Source organism: Myotis daubentonii, chromosome 19 (assembly GCF_963259705.1).
Source record: "Myotis daubentonii chromosome 19, mMyoDau2.1, whole genome shotgun sequence".
Lineage (NCBI taxonomy): Eukaryota > Metazoa > Chordata > Mammalia > Chiroptera > Vespertilionidae > Myotis > Myotis daubentonii.
The window spans coordinates 18,569,561-18,585,903 of NC_081858.1; the positions used below are offsets into that span (position 1 = coordinate 18,569,561).

The 16,343-nt window shown below is 43.9% G+C and overlaps 1 long non-coding RNA gene across 1 annotated transcript in view; it reads left to right on the forward strand.

Annotated features, from left to right (window-relative positions):
• Positions 1-7,459: 7,459 nt before the first annotated feature.
• LOC132222295 (uncharacterized) overlaps positions 7,460-16,343 on the forward strand; it is a 139,313-nt gene continuing 130,429 nt past the window's right edge. The window contains exon 1 of the long non-coding RNA XR_009450174.1: positions 7,460-7,785. This is a non-coding gene — a long non-coding RNA (uncharacterized LOC132222295). The remainder of the gene's footprint in view (positions 7,786-16,343) is intronic.

The window sequence follows — 16,343 nt, forward strand, 5'->3', positions numbered from 1 at the left end:
AGAGAGAGATACTGGATATAATAATTCTTTAGTCAGATATGTGTGCCTTGCAAACATTTTCTCCTGGGCTGTGGCTTGCTTATTCATTCTCTAGAAGATAACTTTTGTTGAGGTCAATTTTTTTAGTTTGATGAAGTCTAAGTTTTCAAATACTTCTTGTTTGGTTATTGCTTTCTGAATCTTGCTAAAGAGATCTTTACCCATCTTTCGGTTACAAAGATATCCTCTTATGTTTTCTTCTATCAACTTCACGGTTTTAGCTTAGATGTTTAGGTCTATGATCCACTCTGAATTGACCATTGTGTGTGATATGCGGTAGGAGTGCATTCTTTTGCATATAGATATACAGTTGTTCCTGCGTTGTTTGTTGAAAAGACTTTCTTTTCTCATTGGGTTGGTTTAGCATCTCTTGAAAATCAAGTTACCATATAAATGTGGGTCTATATCAGGGCTCTCTATATCAGCAGTCAACAACCTTTTGGACCTCAGGGACCACCATGGCCTGCGGACCACCAGTTGGCGACCGCTGCTCTATATTGTTTTATTTATCTATTTGTTTATCCTAATACCAGTAGCACAGCCTTGATTCTTATAATAATTTATAATAAATTGGAAAGTCAGATAGCTTCTTTAGACTTTGCTCCTCTTTTCAAAATTTGATTTAAAAAATTGACATATAGTAAAAGTGACTTTTTATATTGCATAGTTCTATTCATTTTTTTAAATCCTCACCTGAGGATATGTTTATTGATTTTTAGAGCGTGAAAGGGAGAGAGAAACAGAGAGAGAAACGTCGATGTGAGAAAGAAACATAGATTGGTTGCCTCTTGCACACACCCTGCAACCAAGGCGTGTGCCCTGATCAGGAATCAAACCCGAAACCAACCTTCTGGTGTACAGGACGATGCTCCAACCAACTGAGCCACACGGGCCAGGGTTAGTTCTATTCATTTTAACACATATGTAAATATACGTAATCATCACCACACTCAGAATATGAATAGTTTGACCTTTTCTCCACTCCTAATCCCTGGCAACCACTAATCCGTTCTTTGTTATTACAGCTTTAATTTTTAGAAAATGTCATATAAATGGAATCATAGAGTATGTAAACTTTTGAGACTGGCTTTTTTTTTTTTTTACTCTGTAAAACGCCTTTGATATTTAACCAGGTTGTTGCACGTATCAATGTCATTCCTTTCGTTTGTTGGCTAATGTTTCATCTTATGAGTGTATTGCAGTTTGTTTATTCATTCACTCGTTGAAGAACATTTGGATCACTTCCATTTTCCTGGCAATTATAAATAGAGCTGCAACCAACATTCATGTACAGGTTTTAGTATAACCACGTTTCCATTTTTCTAGGATCGTTCTTTAGTATGATTGTTTTGGATGTGCTAGGCCTACTGCATTATCATATTAATTTTAGAAACAGCTTGTCAGTTCATATAAAAGCCTCGCCTAGATTTTGATTAAGTTTGCATTGAATCTCAGATGGAAAAACCTGCTTCAGGAAGGCAGCCTTCGCATAATCACCCTAGTGTTAGGCAGGATGACTCCTAGCCTGAGCCTGTTAGCTACATACCGTCTGTGTCCCATTGTTTCTGAGTTGCCTAGCAACAATTTGCCTGTCAGAGTATGTTCCACTCTTTCTCAACTACCTGTAAATCGCTTACACTTTAGTATGCAAGAGTTTAGTTTCCTCCACTAATTACTTAATTTCATTTTAGGGAACGGAAGGCTTTGTTTTCCATTAAAGAAATTTCATGTTGGAAGAAAATATAAATAGGCACCATTTAGTGAGCACCAGCCATGTGTCAGATATTTTGTATACATTATTATACATTATTGTATCCTAGCATTCCCATTTTACGGATGGAGAAAGTAGGGCTCGGTTAAATTAAATAACTTGGTAAGATCACAGCATATTGGACCCAGTCAAGATTTCAACTCAGGTATGGCTAGGTTAAAACACCATGGTCCTTCCACTATACTGCACTTTCTCTGTCCCTTTCCCTCACAAAGGTGAACCCAATTTGGGTGCAAAATGATCCTGGATTTAGGAAATGTTCTGAAGAATACTTGGCTCTGGTCAAGATGGGACATAGGTATAGGAGGTACTCGCATCTCCCCTAAAAACACATCAAAATTACAATTGGCCCAGTCGTGTGGCTCAGTGATTGAGCATCAACCCAGAAACCAAGGGGTCACGGTTAGATTCCTGATCAGGGCATATGCCCAAGTTGCGGGCTCAATCCCCAGTAGGGAGTATGCAGGAGGCAGCCAATCAATGATGTTTCTCTCTCATCGATGTTTCTATTTTCTCTATCCCATTGTTCCTTTTCTGAGCCCAACCCCCGACAGAGCAGGCAGGCAGGTGCCATATCTGAGTCCCCATCAACCTGACTATCACTGTTCACCCCACCCTGGTGATTCCCTGAGACCATGCCCCACCCAACTTGCAGGTTCACCCAAGCTGTCTCCCGTGGCTTTTCCCTACAAGCTGCCTGTCTTGGTTCATGCTTCAGACTTTCTTAAAATCCCTCAAACAAGCAGAACCTGGCCTTGGTGTGCACCTTTCCTCTTTCTAAGTAGCCCCATGCCTGATAGCACCATGCCCAGGACTAATGGCAGCTGGTCTTGATTTGTAGCTTGGCCTCTCCTGGGCATCTTCAAGCCATCTACAGATTGCTCTGTAGCTCATGCCAGCTGGCCCAGGGCAGAACACAGGTGGCAGCAGACCTTAGCCTGCACCTCCTAGGGGCCCCAGCATACCCAGTGGACAGCCTCAGACCTCATTGAAGCACCACCCAACCATCTCCACAAGTGACACACTCAAGGGGCAAATTCAGTGGGCACCAGAGCCCAACTAAGGTAAGTCTTGCTTCATGTAGTGGGCCCCTGAACAGTTGATCCTCCATGGTGGTTGCAGCCAGTTCTTGCAGCTGATTGGCCTGAGGGTAAGTCCCTCCCACTGATGTGCCATCAGCAATCAAGGCTCAACTACAACAGGAGGGTGTACACAGCCCATGGGGGAGGGGAGCTCACCTGGAGTGCCCAGCTCAGGTGAATAGGGAGGCTGTGCCACTGGACCCTACAGGACACCTGCTACATAAGGCCACTCTACCAAGCCCAGGAGACCCAGCAGCTCTATCTAATACATAGAGACAAACACCAGGGGGCTGCCAAAATGAGTGGACAAAGAAATATGTCCCAAATGAAAGACCAGAACAAAACTACAGAAAAAAAACAAAGCAAAATGGAGACAAGAAATCTACTAGATGCAGAGTTCAAAACACTGGTTATAAGGATGCTCAAGGAACTTAGGGGAAGACTGGATGAACTTAGGACTTCAACAAAGAGATAGGAAACATAAAAACAGAACTAGAAAACATTTTTAAAAACCTATCAGAAATGACTACATGGACTGAAATGAAGAATACACTGCAGGAAATCAACAATAGAGTAGATGAAGCAGAGGAACAAATCAGAGATTTGGAAGATAATGAAGCAGAAAACACACAATCAGAACAACAAAAAGAAAATGAGAATCCAAAAAAGGAAAATAGTATAAGGAGCCTCTGGGACAACTTCAAGCATAGCAACATTCACATCATAGAGGTGCCTGAAGGAAAAGAGAGTGAGCAAGGAGTTGAAAACCTATGTAAAAAAAAAAATAATAATAATAATGAAAGAAAACTTCCCTACTGGAGAAGGACTAAACATATTACTGAGTACCTAACTCAGTACCTGGCACTTTGATTTGAAAGACACAATGAATAATGATTTGGCTTTACAGGCCTATTCCCGAGGCTGCAAAGGGAGAAGAGTTATATAGACTCTTTTAGGATCATAGATTACACTACTAAGCCTGTATTTTTTCAATGGATTCCCTTGCTTTAGACTTTTGAGTAAACAGATCTAAATTCAAATTCCTGGTTCTTCCACTTACTGAGTGAACAGGTTACTTAAGCTCTTTAAATCTCTTAGGGTTGCTAAAAGGATTAAATGAGAGAATGCATTTAAAGAGCTTGAACAATGTCAGGTATAGAGTAAGTGCTCACTAAAAGAGAAGCTATTATTACTGAGATGATTTCATAGTTCTTTTTATGCCCAAATGCAGATTAAGTCCCCTTTGCCCTCCCCTATGTATTTTTCACCCTTATCATGCACTCACTTTGAATAAATCTGCTTAGTAAATAAACTTATTATTTTGAGATAGTTATATGGAGTTGTAAGAAATAATAGAAATAAATCCTGTGTGTCCTTTACTCAATTTCCTGGATGGTCACATTTTACTAAATCATGGTATCAGCACCTGAAACTAATATAAAATAATATTAAATGTCAACTGTAAATGAAAAATAAAATTTTTAAAAATCATTTCATAATATTATATATGTTAATGTGAATTTAGGAGAAATCCAAGAAATGATTCATATTCAATATGTGTTTTTATCATCAAAAATCAAATTTAATTTCTGTATATGGGTTCATCTACTTTTGTTGGAAATATTTTGTCTACTATTCAATAAAGTAGACTCTTTTTTAAAAATACTTTTAAATTCAGACTTAATCCTGGGCTGGTCAGTACAGTATTCTTTCATTATACCAGTTACCACTTACTGAAGAAGTACCATTGGTAAGTATAATTATATTACTACATTTAATCCCCATGACAGCTTCCTTATGTAGCTATTATAAATCCCATTTTACAGACAAAGACATGTAGTTTAGAGACAGGTAAGTAAACTTTCCTAAGACTACTCAATGAATATATGCCAGGATTTGAACCCACTGGGCTAGCAGGTTTCAAAGTTTAAGCTCTAAAATGCTCCTCTGTGCAGCCCCTTCTGCTCTAGCTGCCTCCTGACAGTGAGAACTCAGAGGTGATGGAGAACATAGCCGTGTGTCCTATTGCCTTTCGTAGGGCTGGTTGTTTTGTACCCTAATCTGAATGTCACCATGTCAGAAGTCCTTGACGGTGCCTACTAGGAAAGGGGAACATTATGGCCCAGAGCAGTGAAGAGCTCCATTCAGATACTCCTAAAGCACTTCAGAAAGACAGAGTCTGGTGTGTTTGAGGGACTTCAGGTCACATGTGTTCTTGCCTTCTGAGCATTGCAAGGGAGCAGCATAAGACCCGCAAATGGACTTGACCTCTCCACTGGGCATCTGGAACTAAAGTGATCGATCCCAGAGTATTATGTGGACCAGACAGCTTGGTGCAGTAGAAAGAGCATAGGATTTTCATTGAACGTTGGTTTGGACGTGTCCTTGACCCAGCATTTTTGTACTTTCACTGGTCTATGAAATGCCTCGGGAAGAGAGGCGTTACAGGCATGCCAGCCCGAGAGATTGTCCAATAAAGACACAATCAGTGCGGGAATGGGGATCATCAGGAGGGCTTCCTTTAAGAGGCGAGTTCTAGAAAAGATTTTGAAAGTGCCAGACCACTCTTGCCCTGGAAAACACACACATGCCAGCGTTACCCCAGAGGCCACCAGCGAGTCCTCATCCATCTGGCACCCCGGTGGGGCTCGGCCTCGTTGGCTCCCACTGCAGGCCTTTGGGGAGAGGTTGACATTAACTAACAAAGAGATTCTTTGAGAGCCCAGAAAGAAAAGCACCAGCCGGACTCCCATCTGCCTGCCGGCCTGTTGTGTAAGAGCCGGAGGAGGAAGAGGAGTGGCCAGGGCAGGGCGGCTCACAGTGGCCGCAGTCAGTCCCTGGCAATGGAGGGGCCAATTGTGCTGACAGGCTGGACCTCTCCCACAGGTTTTCCCTGGGCTCAGACAAAAGAGGGATAGAGAGCAGGAAAAGGGTGGAGGCCTCAAATAAAAATTAATTAACACTATCTATTTTTCTTTCTTTTTCTAAAGGTAATCTCTTAATCCTAAGAACTGGGATTCGTGTGTGCCCTTTGGTCTATAACCCAAAACGGAAGAGTCAGAAGCCATCATCGTGTTCAAGGTCTCACCTATTAGATTTCTTTCTCTCAATGGCCCTTTGTGTCGGGATCTCCTAGGAAGTGAAACAGGCCTTCTAGGCTCTGACTTGGATGAGGCAAACGTGGCCAAGGTTAGCCATCACCAGGGAAGCTCTGACGTGGAGAGATTGGAAACTGCGAGGAAATTGGCATGCCAGGACTTGGGTTACCAAGGGAAAGGGGACACTGTAATCATTTCTCAACTGCTGTTGAAGTCACCCTTTATCTCAGTGATAGATTTTCTCTGTATCCCATGATGCCCACCTTCCCTCTGTCTCCGTCCAGCCACCATTTTGAGGACCAAGAAATGACAGGCCTTGAAATTAGAAGGTTCTTTTTGAGGACTTTTAGTCTAGACTCCTACACAGGGGAGACAGGAAAGCCGTTGCTACCCTGGGCTCCACCATCTGGAAGTGGGGGAAAAGAAGGAAGAAAAGGGATGATGGGAAAGGACATATGAAGAGTAGTTGGGAACTGGGAAGTTACTCTCATTATTCTTTACCCAAGTAAATGGCACCACCATCCACTCAGGTGCTCAAGACAGACACTTGTGAGAACATCTCTAATTCCTTTCCCTCATCCCCTCTATGTCCACAGCCAGTGATCCAGGGCCCAGGGGTCCTCAAACTTTTTAAACAGGGGGCCAGTTCACTGTCCCTCAGACCATTGGAGGGCCGGACTATAGTTTAAAAAAAAAAAACTATGAACAAATTCCTATGCACACTGCACATATCTTATTTTAAAGTAAAAAAAAATAAAACGGGAACAAATACAATATTTGTATTTGCATGTGGCCCGCGGGCCGTAGTTTGAGGACCCTTGATCCAGGCCATTACAATCTCTTGCCTAGGTTATCGTAACGTTCTTAATTGATCTGCTATGATACGTTGCTGTTCTTCAAGCTAATTTACAAATCACAATCAGAATTTTCTTTTTACTACACAACTTAATCATGTTTCCCCCTTGCTTCAATAGCTCCCCGTTGCCTTTAGAATAATTTCCAAATTCCCTCGCACAGTATTCAAAGCCTTCCATGACCATTGAGCTGCTGCCTCTATCCTGAACTAGTGGGATATGTTCTAATTTGCCTCCTGAACTTTGTACATTCTTCCTGGATCATCCTTTTCCCCCGTCTGACGAACTCATATCTGCCCTTCAAGTCTCAGGCTGGTTGCCCCCTCTTCTGGGTAGCTTTCCCTGACCTCTCCTATACTGGACTAGGCACCTCTTCAGGGGGCTCCCATGACCTGTGTACATGCTTCTGCAATGGCTGCTACTCCCATTGCCCACTACCAGTCTGTTTTCTAGATTAGTTCTGAAGTGGTTTGTGGAAGTTGAGTGGGAAGGCCTTCTTGATGTTCTAATTTGCATGAATCCAACTATGTGATCAGATTAAAAAGAGAGAGAGAGAAAGAATGAGGAAGGGAGAGAGTGAGAGATTGTTATCTCAGTGGTACAAGCAATGCTGAGTGATGTCCTACTCAGCATCCATCAGCCCACATATGTCCCCACATAATATCTTCGTGAGATGAATGTGAACCTCTGAGTAAATATTTTTATGTTATTTCACAGGGCCACTAATCATTATCTGCAAGCATCATCTAGTGCAGTGATGGCGAACCTTTTGAGCTCAGCCTGTCAGCATTTTGAAAAACCCTAACTTAACTCTGGTGCCGTGTCACATATAGAAATTTTTTGATATTTGCAACCATAGTAAAACAAAGACTTATATTTTTGATATTTATTTTATATATTTAAATGCCATTTAACAAAGAAAAATCAACCAAAAAAAATGAGTTTGCGTGTCACCTCTGACACGCATGTCATAGGTTCGCCATCACTGATCTAGTGAGTAAGCAGCAATATGATGAACACTGGAAGATACACTGCTGATTTTCAAGACACTGGATTTCATTCCCTCATACGATGTATCGCTAAGGAATTTTCAAGGGTAAAACCGATGCTTATATTTCGTTTTTGCCTTTTTATATGGTTTTAGAATGATCATCTTGGTAAAACACCCTACCAGCCAAGCTTGCCCTCTTTCTCCCGGCAACTGCATCCTCACATGGCTATTCCAGGAGCTGCCATGCTCTCACCTGACCCAAGGTAGGCCAACCAATACCTTCTCCAAGATTATTACATTTGAAATCCAGGTAATTGAGGCCATGTCTCCTCTTGTAGGTAAAGCTGTTAGATGCAAAACTAAAGGGATGTATTTTTCAGCACATGGCAAAAGCTTGTTCGCTGAAAGGAATAGGCAAGATAGAGAAGTGAACTGCGATGGCAAACATGGATTTATCAGGTGTGGGCTCCTTGTCACTGGAGGGCTGGGTGGAGGTGGTCAGGGGAGAAGATACTAACTGGGTGTCTGCTTGCTTGTTGCTGATCTTGGGCATAGGAGGAAGGATGGCTACCCTAGATTAAGCCCGAGTCTGTGTGACTAAAGGAGTGTGAGGATACGGGGGAGACAAGTAAATGTGAATAATGAGAATGGCCTCTTAAGGACGAATGGTGAGTGAGGATGGGAGAGCACTGAGCTCATTGGCACAGGAGATGAAGTAGAGCGAATAACATTTAAATATTTAGTCTAAGAACTAACCTGGGATGGACAGTTAGAAAATGGAGGAAATTAGGCCTCAGAGAAAGTAATGACCTCAAAGTTATGCAGCTGCTAAAGCAGCAGAGCCCCAGTTTGAACTGCAATTTGTGTGACTCTAAGGTCCATACTTACCAAATATCTGGTCTAATCCCACCGAATTACAGATGAGGACAATGAGGCTTTAGTGGTGAAGTGACCTGCCTGGGGACATCAAGATATCCCAGTAAAACCAATCCTAGAACCACCAAAACCCAAATACTCTTTCCAGGCAATTCATTGCTTTCCATCATAATCAGAGATGAAGGGGGCAGTTACTAAAGCCTCACAATTGCTCTGAAAGAGCCTCCTCCCTCATCTGTGCCCCATCATCTCCTTGGTAAATACGAAGGATATTGACAAAGTGTCAGTGGAGTGTGAGACACTTGGAAAATACAAATCCTTCTATTAGGAGAGTCCGAGCAATTATTTACTTGTCAACGTAGAAGGGCAGGGCAGGATTAATTAGAGCTAAAAGGATCAGGGTAAAAATACAGGTGTAATTATTATTATAATGGCGATAATCTGCAGATTCTATGTAGATATTACTCCACCCTCAAGTGGCTAACCTGCTAGAGCAGGGAATAAGCCAGTGGTGAAGGTGGGGATGGAAAGGAGAGAGGTAACCGGCATAGTGAGGGACCAAAGACAGAAAACCAAATGGGAGAAAGAAAACAGGCTGATTTGCTAGTGATGAAAGGGTGAAGATAGTCTGACAGGCAAGACATATGATAGTAAGTCATAAGTATTTGTACCAGGGAAGATCTTTCAATGGAGCCCACATTGTCACTTCTCTTATTAGAAACTAAAGACAAGAATGTTAAGCAGACTGCCGAAGATTACATAGCTTGTCAGTGGCAGGACTTGGACTAGAATTTGGGTCTTTTTGCACTTTAGTTCTGTGCTAGTCTAATAAAAGCCCAGAGAGAATGCCCCAAATTGGAGAAGAAAAGACATTGAGATACAGGTCAAAGGGGCTAGTTCACTAGGATCAAATGGCCATCTTTGTTTTCCATTCACACCCTCCCCCCCAAAGCATTTCAAAAACAATATCTGGGCTTGCTCTGAATCAAACTGGCTAATGAGTGTGGTAGAGAAATTATTGGCTCATGAAAAGGTCATGTGGAGCTTTTGGATTTTTCCAGAAGTTAGAAGCCATATAACTGGAGAAAAAAAGTAAAAGACATCATGAACACACGCCTTCTAGTAATTGTGCACATCGTATATGCTAATTTCACACCATTTTGCATCAACCTCACAGTATAAAGGAATAATCATTGTTATCCCTATGTTACATATTTTGGAAAACCGAGGCTTACATGACTAACTAGATAAGTGGCAAAGCAAGCTGTGAACTCAGATTCATCTGTCTTCATATCGTATGGTTAGAATGTCTGGCCCTAGGCAAAAAGAAAAGAAAAAAGAAAAAGCAGACAGAACTCATTCATCTTTCCCACAAGGCATTTTTTACAATTATAATAACCGGAATTTTAAAAATTATTCAGCCTTAATCCTGCTCCACTAACATAGAAATTTGCTATTTTTCTCTATTCTTTGTAAACTTTGTGCATATGGACACATAAGCTCCCAGACTGGCTTCTCTGCTGATATCTGGTCTGTGCACGGCTGTCATGGCGATAGGCACCTCTCCCTCAAATGCAATTCAATCTGGCCGTTCCCACCCTGGCCCAGCATCCTGCCTTTATTGAAACTCCCTCAGTTGGACTGGAGGACAGGCCTCCCAAATCTTACGGCATGCTTCCTCCTCCTTACTCTCTAACTCATTCCTCACTGGCACCCTCTCATGTTCTTAAACACACATGATCCAATCTTGGCACATGCTATTCTCTCTGCCCTAAACATTGTTCTCCACTCTTAAATCAAGCATCATCAGGTCTCTCCTCTGCATATCCTTAGGATTACATGTACCTCTCTTCTCGGCAGCACTTCCCACGGAAGTGACGTTCCTGGAGTTGTTGGGTTATGTGATGAATACCCGTCTCCCCTGCTATGTTGCAAGTGTGGTAAGGACAGGAAGTCTCTCTCATTGTATCACCACTTTGTCTTTGATTCCTATTATGTAACTTGGCATTTGTACTAGATAAGAGGTACCACCCAGACCCCCTTCAAGGAAGAGCTTGCTGCCCATCTGGGGAGCAGAACCAGCCGTCACCTTCCAGGTGTCAACAACTGGAATCTGCCTCAGTGGCACAGAGGGGCACCCCTGAAAATCATCCCCTTCTTGAGGCAGCCCACATGGGCTGACTAAGTAAAGCGGGCATCGTTGGTTGAATGATGGATCCCAAAACATATGTTCATGTCCTAACCCCCAGGACCCGTGACTGTGACCTTATTTGGCAAAGGGGTCTTTGCAGGTGTAATTAAGTTAAGGATTTAGAGAGGAAATCGTTTTTGGATTTAGAATGGGGCCTCAGTCCAGTGACAGGTGTCCTTGTGAGGAAAAGGCAGAGAGGCAGAGTTGAGACTCAGACACACCGAGGGGAAGGCCATGTGGAGACAGAAGCAGAGAGCGGAGTGATGCCACCACAAGTCACAAAAGGCCTGGAGCCACCAGCAACTGAAAGGCAAGGAAGAATCCTCCCCCCAAGAGCCTTCAGAGGGAGCACGGCCTGCTAACACCTTGATGTTGGACTTCTGGTCCCCAGGACTGCACTCAATCATGGCCCAGAGGCAGAAGGCCAGCATTTGGGCCACTGTGTCATGACCCTGATGAGCTGTCCCTGCTCCAGAGTTCACTGCTGGGTCCTGAGGGTCTGAGGCCTGAATCATGTTCAACTTTTCCATCTCCCCAGTCTTGCTTTCTTCCTTCCCCTTTTAATAAATGTTGAACTCTAATCACTGTCTCCCACTCCAAACTCTGTCCTCACTGACGGCTTCCAGAGATCCCAGCATGACAAGCTATAATAAGGTATTTGTTAAATAAACAAAATTAACAGATAGGGAGTTCCTGGAAGGTAAAAACTATGCATTATTCCATGTTTACAACCTTAAAGCTTAGCACGGCATCTCAGACATAATATATGTGCAACAAAAATTTGTTAAAGGAAGGAAAGAATGCATGAACATATAAGTCGATTGAGTAGAAACCACAGATTGAAATGAATTTTGTAAAATACTTTCGCATAACTCTTGTGAGCCTACTCTTGGGAAGGAAGGGAGGGAGGAAAGAAGGAAGGAAGTGAGAGAGGAAGGGAGGAAAAGGGGAGAGATTGATTGATTGTTGCTTGCTGTGTCGTGAACTCAGCTAAGCATTGTCATCAGGCCTCTGTGAGGGTGGGCGTGGAGAGGACACAACCTCCACCAGGACAGCTTTTCCCCTTGAGGGCAACATTTTTGTTCTCGCAGAACTCAGACTCTCCCTAGAAACATGCAGAAATCATTTCACGACCCTGCCCCCGGCCATTCTGACATCAATCCTAATGGATGAACATTTTTCGTGTAAAGAGGAAAAATAAAACAGAAGGGACAAGTTCAAACAAGGCAGTGGAATGTGTGTAAAGGAGAAAGAATTGCCTCTATTTTCAACAGTTGAAAAGTCTCCCGAAGGAGACAGGGTTTCAGAACCACTTTCCATCACAGAACATTTCCGGGGAACAGGGTGTAGAGTCATCCTCTGGCGGTGCCTTCTTTTAAAAAAAAAAAAAAAAAAAAAAAAAAAAATATATATATATATATATATATATATATATATATATATATATATATATATATGTTTTTATTGATTTCAGAGCGGAAGGGAGAGTGAGCAATAGAAACATCAATGATGAAAGAGAATTATTGGTCAGCTGCCTCCTGCATGCCCCTACTGGGGATGGAGCCCACAACCCAGGCATGTGCCCTTGACCGAAATCGAACCCAGAACCCTTCAGTCTGCAGGCTGGCGCTCTATCCACTGAGCCAAACCAGCTGGGGCTGCAATGCCTTCTTTTACAGGTGAAAACACTGAAGCTCAGAGCGAGAGAACAATTGGCACAAAATCTCCTTACTAAGTTGTGGAGAGCGGCTACAGTGTTTGGACAGGTTCAAGCCTCGGACTAATGAGAGGGCACGGTCCTCTCATAGCAGAGCCACGAGCAAGTCCCAGCTTGGAGGGCAAGGCCCTCCCAGCACAGTTATAGCCAACGGCTACAGTTGTAAGCTTGACCTGATGGTCCGAACCTGTGGTCCCAGTTGGCTGAGTGGTGTGGGCTGTGGGAGGTGCAACAAGTGCTGCTAAAACAAAGCTTGATAGAGTTCAGGTGCATGTAATTGAGTAGATGCGAAACCCATGAGAACATTGTAAACATCTTGCCCACGCCCTGACTTTGCCTCGTGGAATCTGGCTATAAAATAAAGCCGCGGCTTGCAGGCTGTGGCGCTGTCTCTCCATCCGTGGGCAGCCCCAGCTCTACTCTCTTGTCTGTCTTCTTTAATCCTTCACCGCCCCCGTCAGGTTCACCCCTGGCCTTGCTGAGCACGGCACACTAAGTTAGTGGCCAAGACCAGGCCAGAACCTTCAAATTCTTTTCAATAAATTTTTGATTGGGTGGCAGAGAGAAAGGAATGAAATGGGGGTTGGGGGAGAGGAAATGGAGGAGCTGCTGGCAAAATGAATGGGGTTTTAGCATATATAGGGGGGAATATAATCTGGCTCTGGCTTGGTGCTTTGGATTATACCAAATTTTCCCTACAACAACTGTGGGACAAAATCTACTAGCTTCGTTTTATCCTCTAGAATGGTCAACTCACACACTGGGCAAATTTCCTTAACAAATGGTAGAGCTAGGTAGGATTCAAACTCTGGTCTGACTCCAAAAGTCATACTGGTCCAGGAGAGCAGGTTACAAGAGAGATTCAAGGGGAAAGTCAGTTGAAACCACACTCCTTTCCTCCTCCTACCTTCCCCATACCTTCCCTTCCCCTCCCCACGCTCGTTCCAGATGCCTCTTACAAGCTTTGAGTCTCATAATCTCAGGGCTCCTCTCCTGCAGTACAAATCTCACAGCACAAACGGGTAAACACCTGGCCCTCAGTGGCATTGCCTGGAGGGAAGACGAGCCTGGGGAACAGGTGTTCCTGAGATGCTCGGTGGGGAAATAAAAGAGGCTCTGATCCAGGGATCTTGTGTCCGGATAGACAAACATAAACACATAACAATTTAACAAAAGTCATCTGCTCTAGATCTCTACTGTCTGTTTTCCTAGAGTTGTCTGCACCAATAATAATGGCACTATTAGTGAAACTAGCCACAGTTATTGAGTGCATCCTCTATGTTAGGCCCGGGACTGAAGGATGGGTGCCTTCACGCAGGCGCAGGTGATGCTGCATTCAGTCAGCTTTTTTCTCAGAGAGCGAGGCAGTGATGGGCATGTTGAACAGAGCACAGGTGAGCCGGCTCCTCACTTGCAGGCAGTGATGCAAAGTCACAGATGGAGAAAGTCTACAGAAACAGGAGCTTTCTCTGCGGGACACGATTCCCTGTTAGCCGAGCTGGTAACCTTTCCCATTTCTCGCCATGGGATTCTCCTGGAACGAGACTAATTACTGTGTCAGCCCTCCATTCGCCAAAAGTATGAAGATGCTAAGCCTGCCAGACGGTCTCCCGTGGCTTCCCCTGCTGCTCCAGCCAGTGACAGCTTAATGTCCCATTAGCGAGAGCCATACACTGAGCTGGACTCCCAGTGCTGGGCCACGGGGGTGGGGGGACGTCAGAGTGGCCTTGAGGTGGGTGGGTGGGGTGTGACGGAAAGAGAGGAGACTGAATGGGATCCCCTACCCTCATTCGCTGTTTCTCCCCTCCCCCTCCTCCTAATAACATGGATGGAATGCCTCCCTGACTGCACTCACTGAGCACACACTGAGCACGGGCCCTGTGCTAGGCAGTCACTGCTCCCGGCACAGACGGCACTCACTCTGGCCTGCACCCCTGTGCTCACGCCATGCCTCCCTCTGGAATGCCTCTCCCTTCTCCACAGCATCCCAGTTGCACTGGTTCATAGGTCGACCTACGAAGTTACACTGACATAGTTTGAAGCCGTTCTAAGTAAGAACCTTCACAATATGAGTAACCTGAACGTGGAACTGGCTGCCTTGTAAGGGAATGAGTTCCCTGACACCACAGGTGCTCAAGCAGAGGTTGGGCAGTGGGTGATAGGGGGTGACATAAAGGACATTCAGACATTTGAAAGAGGGCCTGATAGAGTCTCAAAAACCTTCCAACTAAAATTCTCTGACTCCATTCAGGTTGAACCACGTGCAATTGCCACTCTTCCTCTCTCTGGCCACTTATGCCTCTTTAACATGAGAGCACTCCAGTCAATTCTCGGTCATCTGCACCGAAGGAGGAGCCATAATAATACAAAACATCCACATTAATAGCACATTGTCAAACCAATTGGATTTGATCACAGAGTATGTTTGGCTTGGGGCCATCTCATGAGCATTTGAAGACCTTTCTTACCCCATTGGCTCCCATGCTGTGTATTAATGTTGCAAGAGAAAGACTACCCATTAATAGCAAGATCTGCCCACATTCCTGGCAACTACCCCATCTGGCTCAGTGGCTGAGAGGGCTCTGCACTGGGCTGAATTCTGAGCTAAGGGGAGTGTCACTTTTTCGGGGAGACCCATGCTAAGGGACCACTGGGAAGGTTGAGGTGGGCTGTATTGGAGACAACCCCAGAAGTATGTATTGCCTGATTGAATCTGTGGGATTCTTCAAACCCTTAATAGGGGGGTAGATGCAGTTTGAAATCCTTCTCAGAGCGTGGCCCTAGACTTGGGTCAGCTCCATTCATGAAAAGCAAATATTCCTTCTGCACACGCTTCCAGTGCAAAGGTCCACTCAATGAATAGGAGGAATGGCAAATAGAAAAGCAAGGAGCACACGTGTGTGCACACACAGCTTTGGGTCACTGTTGACTTTTGAAACTGAAATGAACTTGATCCGTAAAAACAACAGAAACTCAGACTAAAAAAAACCCAGCATATCAACATTAAAAAAACAAGTTTTCAATGGAAAGAACACATTTCCTTCATCCTTGTCCAGCATTGCTGCTATCTTTGGCATTGCGTAGGGAGTCTAAGTGATGTAATGCTTAAGAGAGTTGGCTCTGGAATTGAACTTCCTGAGTTCCAATCCTGGCTCTGTCACTTACTGGCTGTGTGACTTATGGCAAGTTATTTTACCTCTCTGAGCCTCAGTTTTCACATCTATAAAAAAAAGATGCGGATGATAATAATAGTATCTACCTCGTGAAGTATTGTGAAACTTAAATGTCAAGTACTTAACATGATGGCAATCATATGGTAAATACTCAACAATTTCTAACTAAATGAAATACTCAATTTCTTATTATTATGTAATATTATAACAGTTCATCTTCTCACAATGGGAAATCAAATCCTAGGTACTCTGGAGGGATAGGTGGGGTAGTGAAGGTGGGTGGATTTTTTTCTGATAGTTTCAATGACAAAATGTGGAGTTGAGGTATTTGATCAGAGCTGTAGTTGTCAACACTTGCTGCTCACTGGAATCTGCTGGGGAGCTTTTTCGACAAAGACTGGCTGTACCCAGGCCAAGTTCATAGTAATACTTGGGAGGGAAGCCCAGCCGCCATAGTTTCAAAAGATCCCCAGGTGATTCTAGTGTGTGGTGCGGGCTGTGGTCCGCTGGGCTGGATTCTTGCTACTGGAAGTGTGGTTCAGAGTCGGCAG